Genomic DNA, 13,523 nt, shown 5'->3' with positions numbered 1-13,523 from the left:
TATTTTCTTCCAGAACGCATTCTGCCAGGCATTTAGAGATTAAACACACATTTGGCAACGCCTGAAAGAAAGGGGACATTTAGCAGTGCTGTGGCCCACTTTTTTTCCCTCACTGCTCAACATAAAGTCTGTAACACATGCCAAAAACAAGGGAGAGCAGGAGTTTTTATCTAAGTCACCAGCTGCAGTACCCTAAAATTCTCCAAGCACAGGAGGAAATGTAAAGGTTTCAAAGCTGGTCCTTCCTATTTACCAGTTCCTGTAAATTATAATCCATATTTTTTCAGAATTACTCTTAACATCTGACCTCTGTCTATTGCTACAGAAGGCTTGCATCTCTAGATGATATGAGTCCTCTAAATTTAGACCGGGCAAACAGATGTAACCATGGAGATTTATGCTGCAGTCCCGAGAACTCCGCAGAGGCACAAGCTGGAGGCAGAGCACGTACTGCCAATGAATTTTTGTCTACTCTACTCCCACCAAGCTCACGTGTTAGAGGAGATGTACAGTGAATCATATCAAAGAGAGATTAAAATTCCAGCTCTAACTAAGGAGTCTAAAGAATAAGACCTAGATTCTTCTCCAGCCTGGTTTTCCCCAGTCCAGTTCACTGCACAGCTACATGAGCACCTGTGCTGACATTAAGCAGAAAAGGTATCAGACAGGAGAAGCCAAGAAGGATGGTTCCTTTCAGCTGCAATGGCAGCATGAACTGCACATAAAACCACAATACAAGGGCTATGTGTAATAATTGTTGCTGAAATTTGATAGGTTGATAGACAAATTTTAAGCTACCCATTGCTACTCTCCCAAAAGTATTTCTTTACAGAGTTGAAATAAACTCAGATAAACTCAGAATACCTACCTGGTGGAAAGAACACTAGCATCAACAAAAATTCTTTAAGAAATGCCAAATAGTGTTATCAATAGAACTCCAGAAAATAATTACTGCTATCTTTTTTGAACAATTAAAAATACAGCTGAGGGTTTTTTATTGCAAGTTTAGGCTTATTTAGAAAATATTGTGTGAAACTAAGACCTTGGTGAAATGAGATGCATCAGCAAAAGAGTTGTAGTACACAAAAAATAATAATGCTGTGCAGCAAAAGCAGTTTATAAAAGGCAGAGAGAACTAAAATCATGTTTAAAATAAGGCAACACTCCCAGAAGAGCTTCATTTTAACTTTCATATTGTCAACAAACTGAGTTTGCCTTTTTCATTAGAATCACATTCTAATTCTAGGATAGAAAAGCTCAATTATAACTTAGTCTAATCAAGCAAGTGTAAGATTTAAAGTCTATTTGTTTGTCATTGCAACTGACATTTTGGCAAATCATTCAGGTAGAATGTGAAACAATTTCCACAGGTAGTGAATGGTCTTCTGGTCAAGAGAACCATTTCCCTTTTTTAGGGTGAAATTCTTAACAAATTCAAGCATTACTAAGACACATCACAATTCTGACCCAGAACTCTCCATTTCCTTTGGTGTTAAATTATAGACCTGCTGTGTAAAGATGATTTATTTTTTTTAAATAAAAGATTGCCTGTGAAGCTCAATTGTGATTGGGAAGACCGCCTACACAGCAGAGAGAGTGAGAAAACACACACTTGTAGAGCTGAAAAAACATCACTGTAGGCATATGTAAGGAGGGAGAGAAGAAAGAACTTGGTTCTACTGAAAAAGGCTATTTTCTGACATCACTCTTGAACAAACCAAAACGTGTTAATTGAAGACAATTCAAGGGTTGTTTGCTATGTTCCAGCTATCAATATGCAGTACTACAAGCAAGAGGAGGAATTCTTGCAGATTCATCCCTCCAATCTCAGAATCTGCCACCTACCCAAGGAATGCTTCACTTCCCCCACTTCTCTGCCACAACCTGCAAAAGCTGTTCTCATAAAACAGCGAGTCACCTGCAGAAACAGCAGTTCAAAGCTCTACAAGTCTTATATAATTAATAACACTAGAAGTATTGAAATTGTAGACAAAACTTGTTTTAAAAACATAAGGAGAGAGAATGCTGTCTAAAACCACTAAGAGTAACTAGCATTTAATCTCAGCAGAATCTAACAGTATTTGAAACGGCTGAAAAAATAACCACAAGAACTTCAGATATCTTTCTCATACAGACTTATAAAAAAATCTTTGCCTCCCTACCCCACATACCTTTCAGTCTCTTCATCTCCTTAGAGATGTAAGCAGGCCTTTCTGGATGTCCTATTAATGAACTTTGATTTTCAAAAGAAAGAAGGAACAAGCATCAGTGGAAACAATGCTTCCCAGTTTACCTTTGGAAGGCACCACCTACGAGCATTATAATTCCTAAATAAAGAAACCTCTATGAAGTGTTCTCATGCCATGATAAACATATGAAAATATTTTTATTAGCTCTGTCTTTCTCTTCAGAATAAAAACAAAAGGCTTTTGACATATAGGCTTTGGCTGATTATTACCACAATTACTACCAGGGGAATGAAGACAGCCAGGATGAGTTTCACCAGTGAACTTCAATAAACATGAGATGATTCATTGCAGGGAAAAGATGCTGTGATGCTGCTTCTCCCATGGCATTGGACATCAGCCTACAGCCTATTTTGCAACCAGTCACACGGAGACAGAACTTCAGCACCTAATTCCCCTGAGTGTTTGGGCTGGTGGCTTCAAAGCCAACGCTTAGCAGATGTCTGAATTCCTGCACCCACAGAACACTGCCACAGCAGAGAACAGCCCACAGAGCACTACTCCTGAGAAGCCATCTGCAACCAAAGTTTTCACAGGGTTCTAAGCTTCATCTCCAACCAAACATGCTGAATGACAGAAACTGATAAATAACATTACTACAATGTAAACTCAACTCTTCTACAATTTGTCAACTATATGATTGTTAAGGACTAATGCCTATTACACATACATCTCAGAAACACAGGCAGGACAGGATTTTGAAAAGCATCAAGCCTGACCTGACCTAAACTATATGGCAAGCAAAAGTTGCACACTCAGTAAGAGTCACAACTAACTTGTTAAAATTACTTATAAAATGCTCCAGAGACTCAGTGAAGCACAAATTCTTCTGGGTCAGAAAGACAGATAGGGATGAAGTATCAATGGGAGCTATAAAACTCACCAGCAGGAGAACCTCCTGAAAATGGAGAATCTGAACCAATGAATATGAAATGGCAAAAAACAGAAACAAGAAAAAAAATAGGGTGATGTAGAAACAAGCACAAAAAATAATGGTCTATAAAAAGTTCTAAGAATTGAAATCCCTCATTCTAGAAAAGGTGGAGCTGTTTATTAAATAAGGTGTGTGGACTATTACTAATCTATGAAATCATAGCCATCTTGACTTTCACCTTAGTGAACAGTGAAGTACTATTTGTGATATTAATAAAACCTCTCTCAATACTAACCAACATGTAATTCAAATAAACCAAAAATACATTAAAATATTACACAACAAATGAATCACACCCAGAATTTAAGAAAGTGTATCCCTTCATGCTTGGCTTATCAAGTTAAAGAACACTTGCTTCAAGAGTCACAGTCAGAATAATCAGATCTCTTGTATTCTCCATAAATTTCACTTTTAGGTAAAAAATGGAGTTTTATTTCTTCTTAGTGAGAACAGAGCAGCTCAAGGTAGTTTGGAAGGCTGTCTTTTACCTTCAGGCTTTAAGACCTCCAGTCAGACTAAAGTTAGTAGAAAAGAAAAAAAGCTAGAAGACCACAGAGGGCTGTCAGAGGATACTCTGCTGCTGCTGACATCAAAATTCACAGAGAACATTTTTGCTTTTCAGACACGAAGACATTTAGGAGTTTCTCAGAGATATGCTATTGACAAGGAAGTAGGCTGAACTAGTGAAACCTTTTAACTTTCTCACACTCTTTGATAAAATGGCTCAGGTTGGGGAAGCGTCTGGGTTTTCCCATTTTATGTATTTTTTTCTCTCAAGGGTAGACTAGAAGTCTGATGCAGATTTACAGCCTGATAAAAAGTTAAATACCTTTGACACCATAATTATACAGTATCAATCAAAATTAGTACCATTGCATTTAATTCATTAACTACTCTGCTGCCATGTCAACAAGAGTCAATTTACTGGAATTCTTAACATTTTCCTCAAAAGCAGTAGTGAAAATTTCATTTATATTAATAGGAAAAGGCTTCTAATGTCCACAACATTGTTCTCCTGAATTAAGAAGTAACTTCTCCTGATTATTCACAACCACCATGGCTTACAGACTTCTGTGCTGAGGGCAGTTTTTCTAGCCTCTAGTTTTTCTACAATGTGACTGTAATAGCATACAAGTGGCTTAATGTTTACATTTACTTACTGTACAGTCTACAAGTAAAATACCGACAGAAAGAGGATGCTGCCAGATTGAAAGAGCTCCTTGTCTATGAACTAATGCTTACATCCACACTTGGAAGAACTGAAGGGAAACGTTGAGTTTACAGAGCACAACCATGAAATGTGAACTTTGGAGTTAGTCCTGATAACAGTAAGCACTTCAATGCAAGGAATGCAAATAGACAGTTCATAATGAAGAAAACCATTAACAAATACACAGAGTTCACTTTTCCCCATTACATTAGGTAATGACCCATCCTTCATACTAATATTACCTCTTTAAAAGTTAGGTTCTCTTCATAATTCTTTTACTTTTCAGTCTAGCAGCCACAGCTAAGCTACAAAACAAGGACAGGATTTTACAGCGTAGAATGAGGTACTGCTGCCGAAGATCAAACTAATAATCTGTCTATGGCAGAAAATACTGGAGAAACATTTAGAAAGGGCAAATTCAGCACAGAATTTGCACATCCACAGTTTGAAAACTCACTACTTGTCCATTCTGCTCTCCCATCCCTTCCCCCAGATAATTTTAATCCATCTGTCTGCTGTTAAAAGAAAGACTGAGCCGGTACCTCAATTGACTTTGGAATTTTAAAGCTGTTTGTCAATAAAAACAGAGGAGGCACCATAGAGAATATGCCCTGCTGTTAGGATGCTTTTACAGGCTGATAAGTGTTCAAAATGCCTAACAGATAAGATAAATATCATTAAATAAAATGTAAACAAGGGTAAATCAAGACAAGAGAAGGACAATGAATTGCCAGGGTCATTCAGCAGCCAAGTGTTCACCAAAAATATTGGTCTTCCATCTTGTACCACCCATGGCAAAGGCAAATGACCTCTCTTTATATGAAGGCTTTTCATCAACACTTTGGTAATACACAAAATTTAAGCAAAAACATTAGCTTTACAAATTAGGTGTCCAAAACCTAAAAGAAAGCAAAGAGCAACCTAACTGTGAACAGAGTAAAAGCCGTGAAGCTCCATCACTGAACACGTGTCACCGAACAACACGTGAAATCACATTTGCCCCATCTTCCACAATGTACTGGAAGATTGCAGAAGCTCCATTACTTGACCCTTTACCACCAAAAAGGCATTTAAGCCAGGAGTATCCAAATGTAGATTCTGGTTACGTGCATTTGTGCTGTAAGCATCGCTTGTCCCCTTCATAGCACACCAGCAACACCCACCTGCTACAGAAGGAAGCTTCCCAGTCAAAAGTTGTATAGATGCTTACTGCCTGTAAAATTCACTTCAAGTGGTATTAACTACATAGTATAGTTTCAAAATATCCAAAACAACATGAAAAATTACACTGAAAAGGAGAATTTATTGTCTTCAAAAGCTGTGAAACTGTATCAAACTGAAAATCCTAGTAATCTCTAAGTTTCACACTCCATAAACCATATCTTCTATCCCTAACTAAAAGTTCAACTATAATAACAAGATAATTTTTTAGCTAGCAAGCTTTTTGCATATGTAACCAAACCTCTGCTCTGCTATGTTACAAGCCTCCATTCATGGGGGAAAAAATACCATCTACAGGGTTTTTGAGATAAAGCAGAACTCATTATTTCCATCCTACAGAAAAAGTCAAAAGTAAGATATTCCAGATATCCTCTCCTGCATTTCACAGAAACTGATCATCTGTTATTTTATAAGACAAGCACCTTACATCTCCATTCCCATTTGATTCACTTGGCAGACTCAGTCATTTCCACTAGAGTTGAGGTTTCTCTGCCCATTCAAGGACCTTCATGCTTTTTGCCAGATTAAGATAACATTTAAAAGGATTCTTTGTTTCCCCAGTAAACTTGCAAACTGTTTTGTACTCTTCTCAGTAGAAAGCTCATTTATTCCCTGTTCAAGATATAAAATATTTCATAGTTGTCCTCTTGGTCACATAACACTTCAGGAAACAAGAAAAAGTATTCTTCTGTCTGCTTAGATAGTACGAATATTATTACAGCTGGCATTGAAAAAATTGTGTGAAGAATTTAGTGAAAACAGGCAGTCTAGCAATATGACCACATGTCTAGAGCTCTGTATAATTCAAACAAGCAATTTTACTTGTCTGCTTTGCAATTTTCCTATTAATGAAAATAATATTTACCTCACAGGGGGTCAGAACTATTAATTTCCATGAAGAGCTTGAATCTGAAGCAGAGGATAATTTGATAGATCTCCAAGGAGAAAGGGTAAAGGAAAAACAAATTAGATTTTTATACTCAGTTTCAAATGAGAAAATATTTGAATTGCAGCAGAACCAGCTACTGAATACTAGTAAAATTGCACGTAAAAAAAAAGAAAACTCAGTGCTAATATAATTCTTCTCAAACTACATGCCCAACCATGAACAGCAGCAGCCTCTTCAATGCCAGATTTTTATCTGAACAGACAAGTTTTGGAATCTTGATTCTTGCCTATTTCAGAGTTGCTGCCATTTCATTAATAAAAGATGTTACATTCTAAGAACTTGGTACTCATTTATCCCTGGGAAGAAAGAGAATTGCAGAACACTCTGAACATAATATTTTTAATAAACCCAAACCAAAAGCAAAATCCAGAGACTATTATTGTGAATCCAGAGACTATTATTACAGCTCACTACTATGGATCCATCAAAGTTCATTCCCAGTTTCAAATGCTCAACCCAAGGCCAGAAAAGTTACCCAATTGGTGTCAGTGGATACTGATCCCAACACTAGATCCATAACCTTTAAAAGTACCATGGTCTGAAGTCAAATGAATAATTACAAGACACAACACTGAACTCAAGTTAGAAGATGAAGATATAAGGAAGACAGGGGTCTTCTGCTAAGTTTTTGAACTGGAAGGGGAAAATAGCACATTTGTTTATCTACAAATGCTGCAGCCAAAACACTTAGTGACTAAAATCCTTGGAGAGAAACACACTGCTGAACAATTCATTATTTTATCATAAGAACAATACTAGACACCCTTGTTTCTAATGAAACTGCAGTTCTAGGAAACAAACTAAGAAAATTATTCATATGAGAAATTAGATTAGGAAGAAACAGAATAGTAAGGCTATACATTCTTAATGAAGTACACATTAAACAACTTGGGATTCTACACTTCAGTAATTGTTCATTCATGCTGGGGAAAAACAACCCAGAAGTACAAGAGCAGAAGAGTGACTAATATAATGACGACATAGGCTTGACTTAATAAAATTACAATGTAAAGGTTTTTTTTATTTAGATGTAGAAAATAATTTATTTTTACTTTACAAAAAGATACTCTCAGAAAAGGTTCTCCAGTGTTACAAACTGCAGACCTCCAGCACCAGGCCAGTGTATTTGACCAAAACTTACAGAAGTTGCAGAAGCTACTGTTAGATGTCCAACTAAAAAGGGCGTGTGGAGAACACAACGCTGGCAGTAAGGGAGTCTGTTTATTCCAAGCCACAGAACCACAGAGGAGGAGGTGCAAACACCTCCACCAGCAGCTGCACTCCTCCAGAAGACAGTCATGTTGTTTTCAACAGCTCAGCCACAGAAGAACCCAACTCACCCAGTCAGAAGCACCCACTATCTACATCCAGTTCTTTATCCAGAACACTCTGTATGTCAGAGATTCCCATGAAAGAGAAAACTCTAATCTTATACCAAGCTAAAAATTTCAAATGTAAAAGCAGAATTAGTCAGAGAAGTGTAAAACCCATATTTACTGCAAATGAACACTTCTTTTTAAGTAATTTCACAATCCAAATAGCATCTTCTGCTTTAGTCCATTTGAGTCATAATCCACCACAGTCAAGAATTCACACAACACATCAATTCTTCATCTGCTTCCCTATATCCTTTTGTGCAGAACATAAAACACTCTTCTAAATAAAGGCTTTGAAAATGCTCTCTGAATGGTTCACCCCAACAAGCATGCCAGCTAAGGTGTATATTCCACCAGTTGAATGTGAAAATAAATAGTGGCTATAAATCTTGAGGGAAAATATTAACACATTTTCCCTTAGTTTTTCATAGAATTATTTGTCCATTCATATCCAACAACTGAAAAGTTGCACAACTCAGTAAGCTAAGTAAGAGGAGAGTTAGATATCAATGCTATAAGTTAGAATTTATGGACTCCACATGACATTCTTACAAATATGCAGATACAGGAATGTATCCAGCAAAAAACATTATTCTCTTACACTAAATAATAAGAAATCTGAAGTCAAGTAATCATTCTGAAATACTGTCCACATTGTTCTTATCTACAAAAAGCTTTACTGTATGCCTAAAGTAAAATCCAACAATCTTTACTTAATTTTTTTTCCATTGCAAGAGAACACACAGACAAAGCTTCAAACTGTTTTACAAATAGAAAAATGTAGAAAAGACCATCTCAGATGCAGTGTGGCCATTTAAATTACCTAACAGCACTTTTTTCCCCTATACATTTGGAGGCCCACCATGAAAACCCATATGATGCCACTGACAGTGTCTACAAGGAGCCTATGCCAGGTCTTAAATAATTTTTATCCAGTATTAACAATACGACAGCATTATTACTACAATTGCACAATGATTGGCTTTTGGTGGGCTTAAGAAAAGCAAGGGAAAGAAAACATTAGTAATGCATTACATGGAATTGAAACAATTTAGAGCAAGAACTTGGGGTACAAGCACAGTTTTAACAAATCCTACTTATAAAAAAACCCAGACATACCATAAGTGTCAGCCAATTTCAGAAACATCCTATTAAGGCCATACAGGCCCAGTCAAACACATTATAAAGCACATACTTGCTGCTGACTGGAGAGGGGCAGAGGTCTCTTGCCCCATCTCTGGGAGTGTTGGCTTTCAGCAGGATTGATCCCTCAACTCAGCCCACCCTGCAGCTGCACATATCTATAAGCACAGGAGGTGGGAAGGAGCAGCCAGGCTGCAGGAGGACAAAAGCACCATGTGCCCTTCCAGGGGCTAACTGGGCTTGTGCCATGTTGGTGTAGCTGCCCCTGACACCTGGCATTTCCCTAGCAAAAAGTTCTCTGTTTTGCTAGGAAAACACAGATCCCATCCCATCCTGCTAAAACAGCAATCGCCAAGAGAGGGCTGAGCTCCAAGACAAACCAATGAAAAATCTCATCCTATTGGCTTTACTAGTTACTACTGTTCATTGCTTTGAGAGAAAAAACACCTGAACTTCACCTGAAATACCAATTTTTTCAAATACAAGCATACTTAATCTTTTCATACTCTCCAACATTAGACTTTGATGTACTTTTGATTCTCATTCCAAGTGATTCAGCACAAACATTTGAAAACAATACAGCAGGTTAATGATGTAAAGGGAATTGAAGATGTGCTTCTGCAGTTCTAATGTCTCTTAGGTTGGAGACAAATCAAGCCCAGACTGGAGCACTTTTAATGGGCCTTTTTCCATTAGTATGTATTGCAGATTCAGAGAGTATCCCGAGTTGGAAAGGGCATACAAGGATTGCTGGCCCTGCACAGGACACCCCAAGAGTCACACTATGCACCTATAAGCATTGTTCAAATGCTTCTTGAACTCTGTCAGGATGGGGCTTTCACCACTTCCCTATTCCAGTTGAACCTGCTCCAGTGCTCAACCACCCTTTGGGTGAAGAACCTTCTCCTAATATTCAACCTCAATCTCTCCTAACATAGCTTCATGCCATTCCCTTGGATCCTGCTACTGGGCATCAGAGAGAAGAGCTCAGAGCTCAGACTTCTCTCTCCTGACAAGTCACACACTGCAATGAGGTCTCCCCTCGGTCTTCTCCAGGCCTAACAAACCAACTGAATCCAGCTGGTGCTTCTATGGCTTTCCTTGTAGACTCTTCATTTTGTAGCCCTCCACTCCCTTATACCTTGGTATCTTTTTTATATTGTAGTGCCCAAAACAGCACACACCACTAGAAGTGAGGCCACCCCAGGGCAGACAGAGCAGGACAATCCCCTCCCTTGCCCTGCTTTGTCTGATTACCCCAGGACATGGCCCTCCTGGCTGCCAGGGCACTTCTGACCCATACCCAAACTTGCCAACGACCAGGAGCCCCAGGTCCCTTTCCACAATGCTGCTCTCCAGCCTCTCGTTACCCAGTCTGCCTGTACATCCAGGGTTGCCTCATCCTGGATGCAGAATCCAGCACTTGTCTTTGTTACAACTTCATCCCATTGCTGATTGCACAGCCCAGTGATTTGTCACAGTGAAGCATCATCAGCCAGCTTACTGGGTGGCTTCAAGTAACCCTTTGAGTCCTATATCCAAGTCATTTTTTAAGATGTTGAAGAGAGCCAGGCCTAAAATGCAGCCCTGCAGAATCCTACTAGTGACCAACCACCAATTTGATGTCATCCCATTTCCTATAATCCTTCTTTTTTTATAGACACCCACCAAACTGGCCAGCTTTAACTCCAGAGCTTTGGCCACATGAATTTTCTCCCCACAGTGGCAATCCCCTTTGTATTCTTCCCATGACTATTGAATATGATCCCAATATTACCAGTTAGATAGTGCCTGGGCTCGTCTGACCCTTGCCGCTGGGCCAAAGGTGGCAACTGTGGTATTTCACCTCAGAGACACTTTTGGCTGGCTGGATGTTGCAGCTGGGCACCAAAACAAACCCAGGCTTGTAGAAACTCAGTTTACCTCAGGTGGAAAGGCTTCAGGCAATGGCAAAGAGGAAAAGGAGATGGATTCTGTCGGAGGGTTTATATCCAGAGTTTTATTCCATGGTCACAGACCTCTGAATCTTGGTAACAGCTCCAACAGAATGCTGAGCACATGGTCCTGGCTCAGTTTAAGCCCAGGGACAGAGGGAGGGGAAGGGACACGTGAGGCACCAACCAGGTGGGAGGAGGAAGGTCTCGGGGACGAGGGACACATAGACAGGCCAATGCCCCCAGGCCTGGATTGCATCCTTTGAACCTGACCAACCACACAATGTCATTGCTGGAATGTAAAGACGGATTGACAGCCCAGCAGGGGGCGAGGGGGAAGGGGAAGAGAGGTATTGCCACACCTGGGAAGGGACTGGGAAGTCTAAAATGGGAAACTGCAACACACTGCAACATATGACAGCACACAGCTTCCAGTGGACATACACTTTCTCTTTTTGCCTGAGCTGTAAAAGAAGATCCCAGCTCAGCCAAGCCAGCCTTATGTGTTGTCTGATCCATTTCTAACATTAAAAAAAAAACTGAACTAATTTTTAAGAAAGATCAGAAATTATAATCTAGCAATTACATAGAAGAACAATTTCCAGCTCAAATACTTCGAGAACACAGCATTACCGACATGTTAAACCAAAAGACGTTTGGGCTGCAAAATAAGGAGATCCACCATCCCATATCTCACTTCAGTGTCTGGGTACAGAATAATTAGCAGTTCCAGTTCGGATTCAGTAAACAGAAATGTTACACTTGAGAAGGAAATGTTTGCAAAACTAAAGATATGTATTTTTGTGCTGTTTCAGAGGTTTGGTTTGGATGATGGCCTCAAAGGACTTCACCATCACCAGGGTCTGAAGCGCCACAACATGTGAAGTCAGCGTGCTAAGGAAACAACTCCACTGCACAGGGGGGACACCACACAACAAACCCATATGCAGCACAGGATTACAAGATGCACACATTGTTAACACATTTTTAAGAATTTTATGAACATTCTGCAGACAGATTGGTTGCACACTGAACACCCAAAATAGCTGGTAAGATACCCGAGAACAGCTGTCAGTAATTACACAAAGCTTACTCTAGAGGAGAAGAGACTTCTATCATGCTGCTCACTCACTGCTTTCCTTACAGTGCAACAGTCTCAATTTACAGTCTTAGGTTGCTTTCAACACCAACATACCTTGATTATAAGTATTCCTCACACTTCTCTAGCTTTTTGGATTTTTTGGGTTTTAACAAAGCCCAAGTAAGGGCCTTTCCTCATATCTAGACTCTGCTATCACCAACCTCAAAACAAAACCCACCTGTTACCTGAGGGCACTTCTCCAGATAGGAATGTTTGCATTCGGCCAAAAGAATGCTCCTTGTAATCCCTGCGCCAGGCAGCAGACTGCACACAGTTTGGCAGAGGAGGAACCAGGAATATCAACACTGTACAAGGCTCCAAAGGAAAACTAGCTTCAGCAAAGCCTGCCATCAGCAAAGTGAATGCTCACAGACTGACTCTCCTCACTCAAGCACCTCACATTTTCCATTAAACAAGTTACAAAAATAAATCCCAATATATTGCAAATCAAATCTTAACTAACTGTTTATTAAAAGAGGAAAACTATTAGAGCACATATAAAAGGATCATTTCAGGGGGAAAAAACCACTAATCTATGGACATCAGACGTAAAAAATGTCAATGTGACTAAAAGAAAATATTCCTTTATTTTTAAGGTAACCTACAACAACAACAAACCCCTTCAGATTCATTATTTCACCACTCAACAGAAGCCCTGAAACCCTTCCTCCCTCTAGTAGGCAGGGAGAAGAAACCCCAGAGAAAACTGTGAGGGCCTTGGGAGGACCCTATCCTCTAAGCAAAACCAAGGCAAAAACACAAGAAAACACCAAGAAAAAACACACAGTGTAATGGAAGACTAATTTGGCTGTACGGTAATTGACACAAAATAACTCTGGCAATTGAGAAAATATACTACAGACACTCTCCTCTGGAAATTGTCTACCAAAATGTGTGTGCACTGTGTTTATGTTTAATTTTCCATCAAGTCAAATTCTGGTTGACATTCACTAATTTGCTAAAAAGTGTGCATAGATCTGGAAGGAAAGAGGGAAAAATGAGAGAACAGCAAGATGCCAGACCATTACTTAATGAAATTATTGGCTAAAGCTTACTCGCTTTTTACAGAATTTTTTGTGAACTTCAGTAAGTTTATAAATACATCCTTCTATCTGAGAAATACAGCCTAAGGATTTCCAACAATTTACCTTTAACTACAGTTGTTAATATTTTTTAAGCATACTTATATTGAAAGCACAAATAGCACACTGGAAGACTCAGAAAGGATTTTTTTTTTTTGCAGCTGTATTTTTGTTAGGCTTATTTCACAAACCATTTGTTTCTCAGTAAAATGCATACATAATGGGATATCTGCTCTTAAACAAGCTCAAGTAAAAGGTTTTACCTTCCTCCTCTTTCCTTTCAAGCC

The 13,523-nt window shown here is 39.0% G+C and overlaps 1 protein-coding gene across 5 annotated transcripts in view; it reads right to left on the bottom strand.

Annotated features, from left to right (window-relative positions):
• The window catches only part of SIPA1L1 (signal induced proliferation associated 1 like 1), a 201,066-nt gene that overhangs the window by 134,762 nt on the left and 52,781 nt on the right, over positions 1 to 13,523 (bottom strand). The gene's annotated exons all lie outside the window — the stretch shown is intronic.

The sequence above is a fragment of the Zonotrichia albicollis genome, chromosome 6 (assembly GCF_047830755.1).
Source record: "Zonotrichia albicollis isolate bZonAlb1 chromosome 6, bZonAlb1.hap1, whole genome shotgun sequence".
Taxonomy (NCBI): domain Eukaryota; kingdom Metazoa; phylum Chordata; class Aves; order Passeriformes; family Passerellidae; genus Zonotrichia; species Zonotrichia albicollis.
This window is presented reverse-complemented; position numbering and strand designations above follow the sequence as displayed.